The following is a 16626-nucleotide window of genomic DNA, read 5'->3' on the forward strand; positions in this document are numbered from 1 at the left end:
GCTGCGACTGGAGAGAAAACCGGCGAGTAACTCATGCGGATGGTAGCCCTTTGTGCCGATGTCGAGGTAGCCGAGCTGGAGGGTGAGGAGCCATGGTCGAAGATGCCGTGCGTAGAGTAGCCGAGGTCGATGTAGAGCTGTTGAGATTGCCGAAGACGAGGAAGCCGCACATGAAGCCGCGGGCGCACGAGGAGGCGCCATGGTGGTGGCGTAATGGAGAAGACGCCGGAGATGAAGATGGCGACGCGTCGAGGCAGTCGTAGAGGGAGCGATGCCAAAGTCGATGCAGTCAGGCCATCGGGCGACACATGCCCGAGTTTGCCAGACTCAGGAACGCATCCGGGACGATGGGCACGCACCGGTGTTGCCAATACCGGACGTGCAAGGGAGGATGCACAACCAGACGTCGTCGCCGAGGGGGACCAGCAGAGAAGGCCTCCATGGCGATCGCAGGCGCAGAAGAAGGCGAGGTAGAAGGTGCCAACGCCTGCTGTTGCTGGAGTAGACGAAGTAGTCGGGGACGAGATCGCGACGCTGGCGACGTGGTTGTGCTAGACGAAGTGAGGAAGGGAACCCAGATTTTCCAGCACAAGGCCGAATGATCCGGATTGCGCGGCAGCGGTGCTCGAAGGAGATGGCAAAGAACCCGTACAGCTTGACGAAGACCATGCGCGGGACACGCAGCGATAAGTCAACGATGAGGTCGTGGACGTAGTCGGCGGCGGTGAGGATGCAACGGCGAAGGAGACCACGGGTGGCGCCGCGGCTGCCCGAAGAGGTGAAGCAGCAGCAGCCCTCCATACTCGGGGAAGAAGCGCGCAGTACGAGGACGAACGTCACGGGAGCCGGGTGGATCACGCACATCGGCTGATCAGACCGAGTAGCGTGAGGCGAGAGGACGGTGGGCGAAGTCGGTGAAGGCGTCCTGATCGGTAAAGGCGACGACGAGCCGGCGAAGGTCGATGTGCAAACGAAGCGGCGAGGAGGGCAGTGCAGATGGGCGTCCCCTAGGGCACCGTCCATGTCACCATGTCGCGTGTCGAAGATGAAGAAGAGGCTGGTGAAGTCGATGCCGACGTCGAAGTAGAGGCGCGAGGTCGACGGGCGGTGGGCGACTCAATCTGGATCAGTGATCGAGTAAAAATCAGAGAAACTAACCAAAAATAAACCAGCAGCAATGTCTCGTGTAGAACTCTTGGGTGTACGTAGCGCCTCACCCATCTCATCTTTTCTCCTCTTGGCACAACACGCCAGCACAATCATCTTCCGCACGAGAGAGAGAACAGAGGAGGCGGGGGGCGCTAGGAGGAGTCGACGCCGGTGCAGTGGAATCCCCGCCAGGGAAGGGGCACAGCCTGCCGCGGCCATGGGCCAGGGCCCGACGGGCGGCGGATCCCCGCCAGGAATGAGCCGCGGGCGGAGGGAGGGAGACTGGCAGGACGGGGCGAAGAAGTGGGGGCGCAGCTGGCCGCGGCCACCGACGGGCAGGGCCCGGCAGGTGGAGCCAGTGCGTCGGTGGTGGAGGACCCCGGCGTGGATCCAGATCCATCGGGGTGGATCCCGCCGGCGGCGGAGATGGTAGGGGTAGGAGGCTGGGGCGGAGAGGGTCCGCCAGGAGAGAAACAGAGGAGCCAGCCCACCGGCGGCGGATTCCCCTAGGAGAGGTGCAGGAGAGAGGCCAAGGCCAGCTCGTGGACGACACCGGGTGAGTTCTTCACGATCTGTTGCTGCTGGACGACCTTCTACGACGGCGGCGGATCGATTCGATCGACTGCACAGATGGGGAGGGCGCTGCCCCCGGCGGAGATCATGGGCGACCTCCCCGGGGGCGCGCTAGGAGGCCGTCGAGGTGGCGCACAGGAGGCGCGCCGTGGAGGACGACCGGCAACGTGAGGAAGGCAGGGGCGTGGGTGGCGGCAGCTGAAGGTTTAGCCTAGGATCGCAAACCCTAATCTCAGGATACCATGTAGGAGAATAGGATTGGTGTATAATGGGATGATTTCATTGAGACCTCGGCCGATATATATAAGAGTACAAGACTTGGGCGGGAAGCCTCCCCGGGATACATATGGCAGTCTACGATACGTATATCTACAACTAGCAAATATACTCTAATAGGCTGGCTCGTGGCGCGGCCCCGGCGCGCGCGGCACGGCCGGACCATGGAGAGGCGAAGGCCATGGCGCGCGGCGGCCTCGAGCCGGCGCATCCTCGTCCCTCCATCGAGCCGGCGAATCCTCGTCCCACGCCCCGGCCCCTCCGTTCCTACATCCCGCTCGAGGGCCTCGCCGCCGAGCTACGCGGGAGGCCTGGCGGCGGCGCGAGACAGCTCCGCGATCGGCGGATCTCGATAGCGCAGGTGGCCCGGCGACGGCGGCGCAGGAGCTACGGCGTGGGGTCGCGCCGTCCGGTGTGCGGCGAGGCGAGCCGAGTCGGGCCTGGAGTTCGCACATGGCGTTTGTGCGCGGCGGACGCGGATCCATGGAGTCCGTGCGCGGCGGCGTTGGCCTGCGCGGCGCTCAGCGAGGGCAAGAGCCGTCCTCTTGCGTTGCGGCGGCGGAGTAGCAAGACAGCGGAGGCGGAGGTCTCTCGTGGTGGCGGCGGCGCGGCACGACGGAGGGGCGCGCACGACGGAGCAGGCCCGTATCTAAGCACGTGCGGGCCGTGCGACCGCACAGGGCCCCCGAATTTGAAGGGCCCCCAAAATATTATATATACATTAGATATAGTCATGTAAATACTTTAATTTAGTTAATTATTGATTCAATTTGTAGCAAAATATGGCCCAAATTGCTCCTAAAAAATAAATCATTGTAGGCGTATCACTTATCACTTCCTTTTACATGGGTGCTACTCGGGGTCAGGTGTGTGATCTCGAGTGGACCTATCACAGTACCACAACCTCTCCAGGATTCCATATTTTGAACCTAAAATCGGCCTAATAAACTAGGCCCCTCAATGCTTTGTTGCTAAAACAAACTTTTTTTGGAAAAAAATCTTGTTGCTCAAGCAATAACAATTGTTCCAGCAATAAAAGAAATTATTCCGGAACAAAAAAATAGTTATTAGACCTTTTGTGATGATTTAACTATCAGTCACACGTGTGACTTCTAACATTTGTGCTTTCACACAGCACATCACGCTTATCACGCTTGCCGGCTGCTATCACTTGGTATTCACGATCCTGCACTAGGCCACTAGGGCCCAGTCCATTGTTTCGCACAGGGCCCTCGAATTTGCCGGTACGGCCCTGGACGGAGATGCTCGTGGTGGTTGGGTGGGAAGGCGCCAAAGGAGGCGAGGTGGGACCACCGCGGGGTAGCGGAGGGCCGCTACCTTCGCTCGGAATGGCAGAACGGCGGGGCTCCGCTTGTTTTGCGGACGCCTTGCAGTAAGCCGCTGCAGCTCCAAAACCGGTAAATGCTTCCTCAAGGGAGCTGTACAGGTCGCCGGTGTGGACAGCCTCAGTACTGTGCTATTGGCCTGCCATCATTTCGTCGTCTCTTCTCTTGCTCGCATCATCACCAAGCAATGAGAGCTAGCGTGTGCAGGGAGTGAGGGAGACTAACACACTCAAAACGCAAAATGTAAAATTTTTATAAATCGCTTGAATGATGTACTAAATATAGTCGAAAAATTAATCGCATTACACAAATAAATTATAAATCGCGAGACGAATTTAATATACCTAATTAGGACGTGATTAGACACTAAATTGCTACATTAATGCTGCAGTAAATATACTCTAATGATGGATTAATTAGACCCATTAGCTTCGTCTCATAGTTTATAGACGAGATCTGTAATTAGTTTTGTGATTAGTCTAAATTTAATACTTCAAATATTGAAAATTCCCTTCCAAAAATACAAAATGATCTAAACAAGCCATGAATGGTTGTGCAATCTACCACGCATGCTAAGTTTAGATACCAGCGAGATATTCCTACTCGTGGTAGCAATTTGCCCGCTAGCTGCCAAATTTAGGTAGCAGAATAGATACCTCCTTCAATCGCAGTCAAGTTGTATCGTAGGATATCTAGCTACTAGCTGGCACCCTAAATTTTGCTATAGATGGCCTCCTCTCTTCTTGCTAGGTCCCATGTTTTCACTCTCCTATCTTCAACCTCTCACCCCGGCCGCCTCTCATCCACATGCCATGCGTCCTTGCCGCCCAAGGTATGGTCTTGGAAAGCGCCATGACGACGGCTGTTGAGCTAGACATGTGGACGATGATACCTCAAACTCTGACAGCTCCAGTTTCTAGCTAGCTTCAAATTTCAAACGAGGGAAGAAATTCATATCTGAGAAGGGAATTGAATGAGAAAGCAGATAACCGGATGATCTATCTATACCTTTGGAGTGGAAGGACAGTGAACTACAGGTACTCCAACACTTGCTGCATGCAAGCTCACCCAACTGACCCAGGAAAGCGGATGGAAGGCTGAGAAACCACCGGGCAGAAATGGTAAACTAACACGAATCACGAATGGTTCTCTCGCACGACTTTTTATATAAAACTGAAAGGCCACGACCACCGGCAAAGGCACCACTAACTAATTACCGCCCATTCTCCATTCCGTCCTCCACGATCTTTTTTTTTTTACCTCGCCGCACCCTCCTTTTTCCATCCTTTTCAGGGGAACTCCACCGAGAGAGAGAGAGAGAGAGAGAGAGAGAGAGAGAGAGAGAGAGAGAGAGAGAGGAGAGAGAGAGAGAGAGAGAGAGAGAGAGAGAGAGAGGGAGAGGGAGAGACTATATCGAGTCTTTTGACGCGCCACGCCGCCCCCTTTGGCGTCCAGGCAAGCCGCGGCGCAGGTCGTGTTCGCATGCGTGGCAGCGTGGCCAAGCGCGCGGGCCTTTTCCGGGCGGCTCGGCATCGCTCGTGGACTCGGCTCGGCGCCGGCGGTGGTCGCGGTCGCGGCGGCCGGGCAGGCAACGTGCCAAAAAAGTCCCGGGGAAAGAGGTGCGGTTGCTTTGCCGAAAAGGCCGCGGGGGACGTGCCAAGTTGCCCAGGCCCCTGGCGCCTGGCGTCGCCGGCGGCGTTTGCAGGGGCACGGCGGTCGCAAGGGAGGAAGGGAGAAAGAGCATCGCAAACGATTCTTTGTCGACGAACAAGTGATACGGAATAAGATGGTGTTGAGCTTTTTTCTTTTCTCTCGAAAACGCGGGAAAACTGCATTTCTTTATATTAAAAGGATAAAAGCGAAGTTTTACAACGTGGGAGTTCAGTACCTATTTATTCGGATACAGGATTGCAAGATGTGCGTCATACAAAACTTTGCTGCTACTAAAATGGTATATATAGGAGCGAGCGCCGCTCTTGGACGCAAGATTGAGAAAAGGTCTTTCACAGAAGAAAAAAAAGATTGAGAAAGGTGTGAGTGGTGAGATGTTTGCAGATTAATTGGGCCAAGTTGCCGCAGGCAAGTGCCTTCATTCGGCCCACGCACTGAGGAGCTACTAGAGGCTGGGCCCGATAAAAACACCAGAGAACGTAACGGCCCAGCACGAACATTACAAGCGTGCGAGCCCAGCACGGCTTGCAAAAGATAACGGCCGTTCAAAAATCAAAACTGAATCAAAGTAATCCCCCAGAGAATCTACCGAGAGGCGAGAGGTGTTTATTATAAATTTCCTCGGGCGCCGCCACAACAACCTCCCGCCCCGCCAAGCCCTATTCTTCCCGCGGCACCCCTCCCATCCAGATGAGCACCGACCGCCTCCTCCACCTCCTCCGCGGGCCGGCGGCCTCTCCCGCCCCCGCCGATCGCCGGGGCCCTCGCCGCCCGCATGGCCTCCGCTTCCCGCAGGCAGGCGCGGGGGCGCCCCGCGCGTCCGTGGCCTGCTCCGCCACCAGCGCCGGTCGCTACATCTTCGGTAATGCTCTGCGATCATCACCTTATATCTAAATACTGGTAATCTAAGTTGTTGCTCTTTTCCCTTTTGCAAATTAAATAAGCAATGTCTCCGTCTATGCTTGTGCTCGGATGCAAAGTTGGTTGGGGTGATGAAGGTCTTGCTGGTTTACTAGGTGTAGGTGTGAACAAAACTTTCGATTCTATATAGCTGGTGGAAGTTTATCGATCGAGATATGATATGATATGGCAGTGCCACAAGTGTGGGAAGCGACGAGCGTTGCTTTGAGCCTTCGAGTAGTCGTTGAGTGTGCTGCGATACGTACCTAGTGGTCTGTTGGGAGTGTGTGGGAGAATTCTGCACGACTGCCCCCTGTAGTTGACTGCTTTATTTGCAACTGCTCACTTAGATGCAGCAATTTACTTCAAGTTTTGACTTGGTGATCCTTCGCTATGTGTAGTCGCTCTTTCTGAAAAAAAAAAAACTGTTTCCGTGTTGCTTTTGTTGAGCAGAGGATGGCGATTGCATGGTCGCTAGCACTAACGGAGTAAGGACAAAGCTGAAGCTTGCTTTTGAAACTGGTATTCATGACACAATTGGCATTGACCTGGTACGTGCTCACTTGGTTATATGCACTGTTTTCCCATCCGGTACAGTGACTGAATGGCTTTAGGTCGTTGTGGCAGGTGGCTATGAGTGTCAATGACATTGTAACTTCAGGTGCAAGACCGTTGTCCTTCCAAGTTTACTATGCTACAAGCAAGCTTGATGTTGACCTTGCAGAGAAGGCACTGTGACATTATTCTTTGCTCACTTGAACACAATATTTCTTTATTCATTCTTGCTCATTTTATTGTGCTGTTTTTTTTTTTGCTCATGTCTATTTTAGTTTTGCTCATAACGTCTTTGTGCTTTATGAAGGTTATCAAGGGGATTGTGGATGGTTGCCAACAATCTGATTGCACTCTCGTACCAGCGAGGTGAGTTTTTAAAATTACCATGATTTAACAATTTAACCTGTGGTGTTGTCCTTGTAAGTAACAAAAGCATATGGTTGGACCAAATATCTTCCAGTACAGTTGCTCCATATTAATATATCTCTCTTTACCCCTTGACTAAATATCTTGCAAAGGCTGTCAGAATGCCCCATGGTAGCATCAATGTGACAGAATATTCCCCTGGCTATCTATATATCTTGTTCTCTCATTGACATTTGAACACCAAAGGATTAAGTATGGATTGCTTTTGCAAAAAGCCAAAAGCAGTCAAACTGATTGTTGAACAATTGATCATTACAGAAAGCAGAAATACCATGATGTAGACGTGGCCCGATCTTTTGAGAGGTAGGATAGATTCGATTGGTGGAGTACGTGACGTTGGCGATCCGGCTTCTAATCAGACACGAACGAAGCCTGCAACCGTTGCACCACCGCTCCGTTGGTTATCAACCAAGTACAACTTGATTGACCTCACCAAAAAGGCTTTTCCTGCAAGCGAATCGAAGAACACAAGCAAGAAAGGATAAACACGCAATCTGAAATTGCAGATGTGTATGAAGCAAAAATCAAAGTTGAGTTCAAGCTCTAATCACAAAAGGACTAATCGCCACAGTGGTGAAGAACAAGAATGGGGGCCTTGATTCACAGCAAAAGGACTTGTCGTCATAGTTACAATGAAGAAACAATTTCTCGGTGGAAAACTTGATCTAAACAAAACCCAAGTCTATGCGGCGGCGGCTACTGAGTTTATGGAAGAACCAGTCGACCTAGGGTTGGGGTGACCAGGGGGCGCCCACAAACATGGGCTGAAGGGCTGACTCGATACACGGGCCATTGGCCCAAAAGAGGTGGTGCAACACCCTGATAGATTATGGACGTTAACTTGTTTCGTGAAATGCCGTCGACTCCGAACTGCTATGGACCTGAATCTGGTGGTGTTGGAAATATTATAAAATTATCTTTCCAACCATATAAAGATCTCCTCAAACGGACTCCATATGTGGCCGTGGCGTCGTTTTTGGTGCAGACTGTTTTTGGAATCCGAGAAGAAAACGAAGTCCAAGTTGTAGACGAGTCGGACTTCAACGTGTACGTATCCGATGCAGCATGTCCTCATCATACCAGGTTTCTATGCTGAAGGTGAATATGATCTAAGTGGTTCTGCTATTGGTGTTGTGAAGAAGAATAAGATCATTGACGGAAAAGACAGTTTGAGGGTGATATTCTTATAGGTCTTCCTTCTAGTGGGTTTCATTCTAATGGATTCTCGCTTGCTTCAAGGTAGTGCAATTTTCCAGTTCCATTTGTTTCAAATCTGTATATGTCATTAGCATTATAGCTTTGCTTTATTTCGATCTTATTTAAAGAGTACGGGAGAAAAGCGGACTTTCCTTGATTGACCAACTCCCAAGAAATGATGGCATGACAAGTACTATTCGTGAAGCTCTCATGGCACCAACTGCCATCTATGTTGAGCAGGTTGGCTTTTGTTTATCTATGTCTCATATTTCCATCAAACTTATGGAAATTTAATCCAATCATTTGAAACAAAAAAAAGGTGCTTGAGATTATTGGCAATGGTGGTGTAAAAGGACTCGCCCACATTACTGATGGTGGACTTACTGAAAATATCCCTAGAGTACTTCCCTCTGGACTTGGCGCGAAGATTATTACTGGATCATGGGAAGTGCCACCTGTCTTCAAGTGGCTTCAACAGGTAAGATCTGATGATCCACGAGCTTGATATCTATGTTGTTTCAGCATCTGCCCGCACTGGACAGTCTGCCCCCTAGGCCCCGAAGTCTAACATTTGTCATTTTGACTTTCGTAGGTTGGAAACGTTGATGATGCACAAATTGAAAGGAATCGGATGCTCGTAGCCTAAGAGGAAGAGGGGATGAATTAGGCAAACTGAAAACCTTAACCTCAAACTCAAACTAATTTGCACAAAACGTAAACTAGATCATGCTATCTAGATGTGCAACTACGGTTCATCTAGTGTGAAAACCCTCATCCCAAAAGAGTTATGCAACGTATGGCCAATCCTATCAAGATTCTATTCTATGAAAGTAAAGACACATAAGATTGCAATAAGTAAATGCGGAAGCTTAAAGGAGGGACAAGAGAAAGCAAACTCTTTGACACGAGAAATTATCCCGTGGTTCGATTAGCCACAAAGGCACACCTACATCCATGCTGTTGAAGCACTCAAAAAAAGTATTGCTTCTCGGCAACCAAGTCTCTTCCGTGAACAAAATCACGGTCACCTTGACCTTGGGTTCCACTAAGGAGCTTCACCAAGAAGGGTGGGGGTCTCCACGTCCCCCGCACAAAGATGTCGTCTCGCCGCACCACACCAAGCCGGAGGTCGAGGACGTTGCCGGCGAGCCACCAAGACTCCAAGGGGCCGGCACACTGAGTACAAGAGGTGGTTCTCTCCTAGAACCAAGGCACAAGGCACACAACCTTGCTCACTCACTCACTTAAGAGCTAATCTAGCACTAACACTTACAAATCATGTGCTAAACGTAAGAATTTGATCACTAAGCATTTTGGTTGGCTTGGAGGTATTCTTGGATGTGTGTGGGACTTCTCTGAACTCCAGCAAACTTCAAATAACTGGTTGATGATATATTTATAGCCCATTAAGTCGAACTAGCCGTTTTGAGCCGTTACTGCTTTTTCTGCATAGGCGTCGGATAATCCGACCCTGTCTTGACATGGGCGTCGGATCATCCGACCCTACTAACTTTTCCACCGTAGTCGTTGTTTTTTAAACTTCCTGCTGATGTCATTGTCTGTCCCTTTAGTCTGACACTCTTTGAGTTGAAGCGTTGGATCATCCGGTGCAACTGCCAAATTTGAATTCCAGACAACTGTCACTGATTATTGCCACTGCTCATTAGTCCGACGCTCAGAGAATGCCACGTCGAATCATCCGACCCTGAAGCCAAAATTCCATCTCGAGAAAACATGCTCTCTGGAGAATGATCGGAGCCTTTGTCTGACGTGAATTTTTCACTGCGTCGGATCATCCGATCCCATAGACAATTTTTCAGAGTGTGAAACAGGTTCTCTGAAGAATGATCCGAGCATTTGTCCGACTCTTCTTCCATGGCGTCGGATTAACCGAGTGCTTTGGTCGGATAGTCCGACCATGGGGATGTCGGATTATCTCTGCCTTTTCACTGCAACTTGATATCTCTACGGTGGGTTGGACACCTCGTCTCGATGGTGCATTGGACGTCTCGTCTCGACGGTGCATTGGACATCTCGGATATTGCTTGGACTCTATCTAAGGGACCTAAAGAATCTTACAAATACGATTTTGCAAATTTGTTAGTCCTATTGATTGCGTTATCACATAATCACCAAAATCATTCGAAATGGCCTAAGTGGGCCATGTTCGATACAGAAATGTGGCGAACCTTCAATATGGGCGTTGGAATGGTTCTCGTGGTGAGCGCAGAATCAGCAGCTAGAATTATCCAAGACCCCCATGGATCGAAGCCCGCTTATCGCATTGGAGAGGTGATCCAGGGCAAGGGAGTTCACTATGTCTGAGCTTTTAAGCCTTCATAGATTGTAGTAGCTTGAGATTTTGCAGTGTTGGTCAGCTGGGCGAAAGTGGCCCATTTTCTGTGTGACGATATAATCTTTATCTATCTATCTATTTATTATACTATAAAAATCTAAAGAAATTGAAATTAACATTACCGAGACTAACCTAATCATATCTCTCACAAACCACTCCTTCAAAGCTCGTATGTAAGAAATTAATATTATGGAGACTAATCTAACCATACCTCTCACAAACCACTCCTTCAAAACTCACTTGTAAGGTCAAAAGTTTGACACATTTTCGGCGCCGCGCCCGTACAATTCCGTCCGCGTATCAAATTATTTGTCACCCGCCGTCGCTTTACCCGCCCACCCGTACCCACTCACGGAACCCGCGCCGCGAATCAGGCTCTCTCCCCGTTTCCTTCCTTCTGGCGCACCCATCCCAACCCTTTCAGGCCTTCCCCCGACGCCGCCTCCCCCTCGCCTCAGCGCCTCCGTCGCCCTCTCTGGCTCTCTTTCCCCCCTCCACGCCGCCGGCACCCGATTTGCGGGTTCATCGAGCCGCCGAAGGGCCCCTTCGTCCTCCGCACAGATCCTCCCCCGCCGTCGCCACTCCCGGTCTCCGAGCGGTGGGTGGTCCGCGCACCTCCGGCCTCCCCCTCGCGGTGGTGCTCCCGTTCCTGTCGTCCCTAACTGCCTCTAGCACCGAGCAGCAAGACGTGTGCAGATCGGCGGAGTGGGGATGCGCGAGGGGAGGCGGCCGGTGTGGTCGGCGGCGGAGGAGCTACGATCCGGTAGGCTGCCCCGCACGCGATCTGCTCGGCCGGCGCGGCGATCCGCACGGTGGCCGTCGTTCGCCCCCGACGTCGACGCGCTTGACAACCGCGGATCCTCCGTCACCGCAGCCGGGCCCCGAGCTGCAGACAGATCGAGCCAGCGGAGTCCGAGCTCTCCTCCGCACACCCTCTTCCTCCGCCGGAACCCGAGCTGCGGGCGGATCGACCTCGACTCAAGCCCGACCGCCGATCCGTTGACGGGACCCGAGACTCCCGACCCCCCCCCCCCCCCCCCCCCCCCAAACGCCGCATCCCCTACCATCCGATTCACTCTCATCCGATCCATCCAAATACCCCTCCATTGCGCCGCAAAATACCTCCATCGCCCAGCTCGGAGCGGCGGCGATCTTACCCTCCCCCGAGCCAACGTGGAGGGGTGGTGAGCAGCAATGGAGCAGGGGAGACCTTGCTGCGTTGATGGTCGGAAGGATGAGATCGGGCGTTGGTCGCTCCGCGCTTGGGATCGACGGGTGGCCGGATGGGACGGCGCTCAGCAGCTCCCTCTCTCCTCCATGGTTCCATGGATACGCACCTCCATTGTTGGTGAGTTTGCCTGGTTATAGTAATAATCCTTTTCCGTTGGTTTTGTTTGCAATCGATTCATTCCGATTTGTGTGTGTCCTAAGTGGGCTCGATTCAGTCTAGCTTTGGTCTGTTGATTTGTGCGTGTGCTGCATGGTGCTATGTCCATTCCCGCCGATACTCAGTCTACATAATTGATTGATCCCAGATGAAACTGGTCCATTAGTGCCACCGGTTTTCATTTTTGTTGTAGATACTTGCATTATTGAAGAAGAACTCGGTTATTTGAAGTCTGCATTGGCACAAGTTGTTGAGCTATTACCAGATAATTCCGTTGTTGGATTCATTACTTTTGGAACGTATGTGCCTGTAAAAGCTCACTGTTTCTTACTAATGCTCCATATAGTTGTTCTGTTCGATGTTTTATTGGTTAGTTTAGTAACATATATGATACATGTCCATTCAGGTTCATGAATTGGGTTTTGGCTTGTTGCCCAATTCATATGTGTTCAAGGGAACAAAGGAGGTCACCAAGGAACAAATATTGGAACAAATGTGCTTCTTTGCAGGGAAGAAAATGGCCGCAACTGGGGTGATTGCTGGTACCAGAGATGGTCTTTCATCTGAGAGCATCTCTAGGTTCCTGCTGCCTGCTTCTGAATGAGAGTTTGTGTTGAACTCAGTTAAGAACCAGTTACATTAAAATGAAAAATAACCATATTCATATCATATGATATATCCTCAATGTTCAATATTGCAAATTTCACCACTTGTAGGTTACAGAAGAAATGCAAAAGGACCCTAGGCCTGTTCCAGCTGATCAGCAGGCATCAAGGTGCACTGGAGTTGCCTTAAGTGTTGCAGCCAATCTCCTTGGGGTTTGTGTCCCTGGATCAGGTTCTAGGATAATGGCATTTGTTGGTGGTCCATCTACAGAAGGCCCTGGTTCTATAAGTCCTAATTCTTTCAACTGGATGCCATTCTTTTAAAGCCATCATGGGTTCCTTCAAGTACATCATTCCTGAATTAACATGCCTAACAGAGGGCCAACTGGGAAGGTTCCTTCAGCGATGTACAACCTGCATATTTCTCTGGAAATTTAACATATGTTCCTATAAGCTCTAGAAATGTTACTGTCTGTAACTTCTGAAGTGGAATGGATTATGCTCACCTAACCTGAACATATCTAGATCTGATGCTCTAAATTTTATATAACATTAACATGGTTTTATCTTATTTCCCCAAAATAGTCTGCTAGATGCTAAAATGCTAAATTACTTTTAATAGCCATGATTCTGGGAGCAGTTATTTAGCTGTATAGTTCACTATATGCCTGAGTGTTATCTGTTTACATTTGCTTGGGGATTATGTTGGAGTACACATGATAGTATAAGATAAGTACTTGTTCACCTGCTTTAGACTATAAGTTTTTTCAGAAGACGCTGTGGGGCTGCCCACCCCTGCCCCCCCCCCCCCCCCGCTGCTCGGCTCCCATCCCCCGGCCGTCGCGTGGGGCTGCTGCGGCGGTGGGCGGCGGCGGCGCGGGGCCTTCCGTTGCCGGATATCTCGCGGCCCCTTCCTCCGCCGGCGAGCGCGGCGCTAGATGCCGTCAGTGGTGCGGCGTGGCGGTGAACTCGAGCGCCAGAGAGCTCTTCCTCCGCCGGCGAGCGCGGCGCTAGATCCCGTCAGTGGTGCGGCGCGGCGGTGAACTCGAGCGCCAGAGAGCTCTGCCGCGATGCGTCGAGCGCCATCAAGCTCCGTCTCTCTCTCCGGGCTCCGGCGGCGGCCGCCGGCCGAGGTAGCAGGGTCAACGCCGGCGACGGGGCAGCGGGAAGCGGTGGTGGTGGAGGTGGAGCGGGTCTGCACAATTCGAGCGCGAAGAAGACGAGCACCGCAGTGGCGCGGGGTGGCAGCGGTGGCCGGCGCGGGCGCGGGGGACCAACGGCTGGAGGCGAGGTGCCTCGGCAACACGCCGCCACACCTAAATTTTTTGTCGTACTCTGCCACTGCAGACATGAGTGACCATGTATAGATTCTTGTGCTAGCCTGTGCCACTTTGGTTAGTGTTATTAGATTTGCTGATCACCACCTAGCCTACTGATTTTTGGTTTTCCTTTGCACAGATGACTTCACAAATCTGCATTTTGCTAGAAGTTTTGAGTAGTCGTACAACCCTTGTACGAAAAGATTGGAGGGCTGTGAATTTACAGGTTCTTTGGATTAAGACGTCATTGACGCCTGGCTGAACGACATAGGGTTATTTCATCCATGTTTCATTTTCTTTTTGCAGATTCAATAGTATGTTTAGACAAATTATGTGACTTTACCATTTATATGTTGATATAAACTTGTGTTTAATATTTTGATATAAATACGGTCGTGCTGCACGGGCACTATTAGATCAAAATTTAGTTAATATCATATCAACGTATAGCACGAATGCGTCGTGCGGGCATGGTACAATCATGTATGTTTGGAAACGTGCGTGCCGCATGTGCACCCTACTATGTTTGGAAAAGAATGAAAATTGGTACTACTAGGTAAGTTATATTATAAATATTAAAGATATTATTAATAGGGTTTCTAAAATCAACGGAGAGAGAGAAGGGGAGGTGAGTGGCAAAAAATATAGTGACATGTGGGATCCACATATGCCATGTTAGCAAAACTGCTTCACAAATCTCTCTGGTATGGACAAGAGGGGGTAGATTGTCGGAGATGAGGGTGCATAATATCTGATTTTGGAGTTAGGATTTTTTTTTAAAAAAAACTTGGTGACAAGTGTGGAGGCAAAATGGAATTTTCTCTTTTTTTTAAACACGTGCATCTCTGCTAGTGGGGTTATAAGTTCTGGAGTGATAGTAGCTGTCCGCTTATTTTTCCCACTAGTAAAGTGTCGGTTACTAAATGAGTAATGTTTAATGGGTTCCATACAAGAACTTGTCCCCTAAACGGCTTATTGTTTTTTTTTTTGGACATGGTCCTGTCGTCCAGAGAAGAGCGCTACTGAGAATGCTCAGATCAGACGTCCATCCAGAATTGTTTTGGTATTGATGAAGCCAATTGTCATGTTTCCTATTACTAAAACAATAATTAGCCATAAATACAACACCCGTGTTGAATCGGAGACTTGAACCTGAATGAAAAGATTCTATATATGTAGCACATGACGAAACTCAATTCGCTGCATATCCTTTTGTTGCGAACTGACCTACAAAGTTAGGACATGTGAGCCCAAAATGCCTGGCATCCTGAAACGGAGGAAGTGAAAGGATCACACAAGAAAAACACATGATGATGACGGATGATACGGCCAGCACGCACAATAAGCAAACAACATATGTAGCGTAGAACACGGCGATGTTGGCCTATTGGCCTGGGTTGACAAATTGCGCATCTGATGTAAACAATGCCGGACAAATCAAATCCACGTCAAGTTTTATTAGTATCTTTTCGTGATGAACGTGTCAGCGTATACTTAGTTATTATTTTCTTTTTTTTGTCAAGCAGCAGTTTCTTCTTTTTCTCCGGAACAAGTACACTGGCGTCACCTTGATCTGATCCGATAAGCTAACAAAGAATTCCGTCGCTCCCAAGAACATCAAGCCGGATCTACCATGATGACCTCCAGGATCCCAATGGCTTGGCTTCTGCTGGGTTTATTATTGGCCTATTGCGCTTCTGCCTGCTGCGCCGTTTCAAGGAGTTGATTTCTTGCAAGCATGGGACAGCGAGGTAGTAGACCACTTCTCTTTTGTGCATGATCTCATCACTGCCATCAGGTAGTAGACATGACGAACGCGAGCGCTAGCTAGCTAGTTGCTTGTTGACGCACAAAACGAGAGTTTTATGGGTCGAACCAGTAATATATACTGTAGGCATGCGTGCGGTATGGTCTCCAAGTGACAGTCCAGACGGTATATGTTTGTGGAATAATAATACTGCTAGTTTGCTTGTGTCAGAATAATACTGCTACATGCTTAGCCATAAATGTCCATGCGTCGCTTTCGATCTCAAGGTCATGCTGCATTATTTTCTTAATTATGTCGTCCAGCCGTAGGCAAACTGAGCAGCCACTTAGGCTTGTTGCGGTGGAATTTGTTGATCCGGATTTAAGTCTCCGATTAAGCATGGATCGATGCTCGTATTTTTTTTTGCTGAGTGTTTTATTTTTTGATATTGTAGGTGATGTGTTTGCCAACAACGTGGCACATATGGTAATTTCGTCAATTTCAAGGTATATCTATCGTCCAATCAAGAGAAAACATATATAGAGCCATGTTGACAAAATTTAAAAAAAAAATCGAAGCATCGATTCCCTGCACTTCCACTTAGGCCTTCCGCAGTGGTAGGTGTGATACATGGCAAAAAGCGTGCCATATGGAATCTGGAAAGTAAGAAAAATTTACTGTTGAAACGCCTTTTTTCTTACTTGCCCTCTCACGGTGAGTTGCGCTGCCACCATAGAAAACCATATTCAATTCCCATGCCTCGAACCCAAAACGAGCTTCGGTTCTTCTCTCTCATACAGGTGCACTTCAGTAGTTGCTCCGGTTCCTGCTAGTGACACATGAGCCAACAAGGGTGCGGGCGGCCACTGGAGAAGGCCAACTTCCTCAACGGCTGTCTAGCTATCCCTGCCGTGAATCGCAGTCGGTAGCATGTACTTACACTGTACTAGGACGCTGAATTGGCACACCAAGAAATAGGCCAAGTCTAAAACAAACTTGATGAGGCACTAATCTGAGCACTTTACAATGATCAAAACGTTTCCTTTTTATCTTTTGAAAGATTAATGATCAAAACGTTTCATATTCCAAGTTATGTACAAGGCAGACGGTGAAAAAGAA

At 49.8% G+C, this 16626-nt stretch overlaps 1 long non-coding RNA gene and 1 pseudogene across 2 annotated transcripts; both read left to right on the forward strand.

Annotated features, from left to right (window-relative positions):
- Positions 1-5705: 5705 nt before the first annotated feature.
- Positions 5706-10418, forward strand: LOC120653241 (annotated as a pseudogene).
- A 387-nt stretch (positions 10419-10805) lies between these two features.
- LOC120654864 lies at positions 10806-14148 on the forward strand. Of its 2 annotated transcripts, XR_005667210.1 has the most exons (4): positions 10806-11797; positions 12243-12458; positions 12553-13802; positions 13900-14148. It is a non-coding gene; the product is annotated as an uncharacterized LOC120654864 (long non-coding RNA). The 2 variants fall into 2 exon arrangements; XR_005667209.1 differs by having other exon boundaries at positions 10820-11797; positions 12553-14148.
- The last annotated feature ends 2478 nt before the right edge of the window (positions 14149-16626 follow it).

This window comes from Panicum virgatum, chromosome 1N (genome assembly GCF_016808335.1).
Source record: "Panicum virgatum strain AP13 chromosome 1N, P.virgatum_v5, whole genome shotgun sequence".
NCBI lineage: Eukaryota > Viridiplantae > Streptophyta > Magnoliopsida > Poales > Poaceae > Panicum > Panicum virgatum.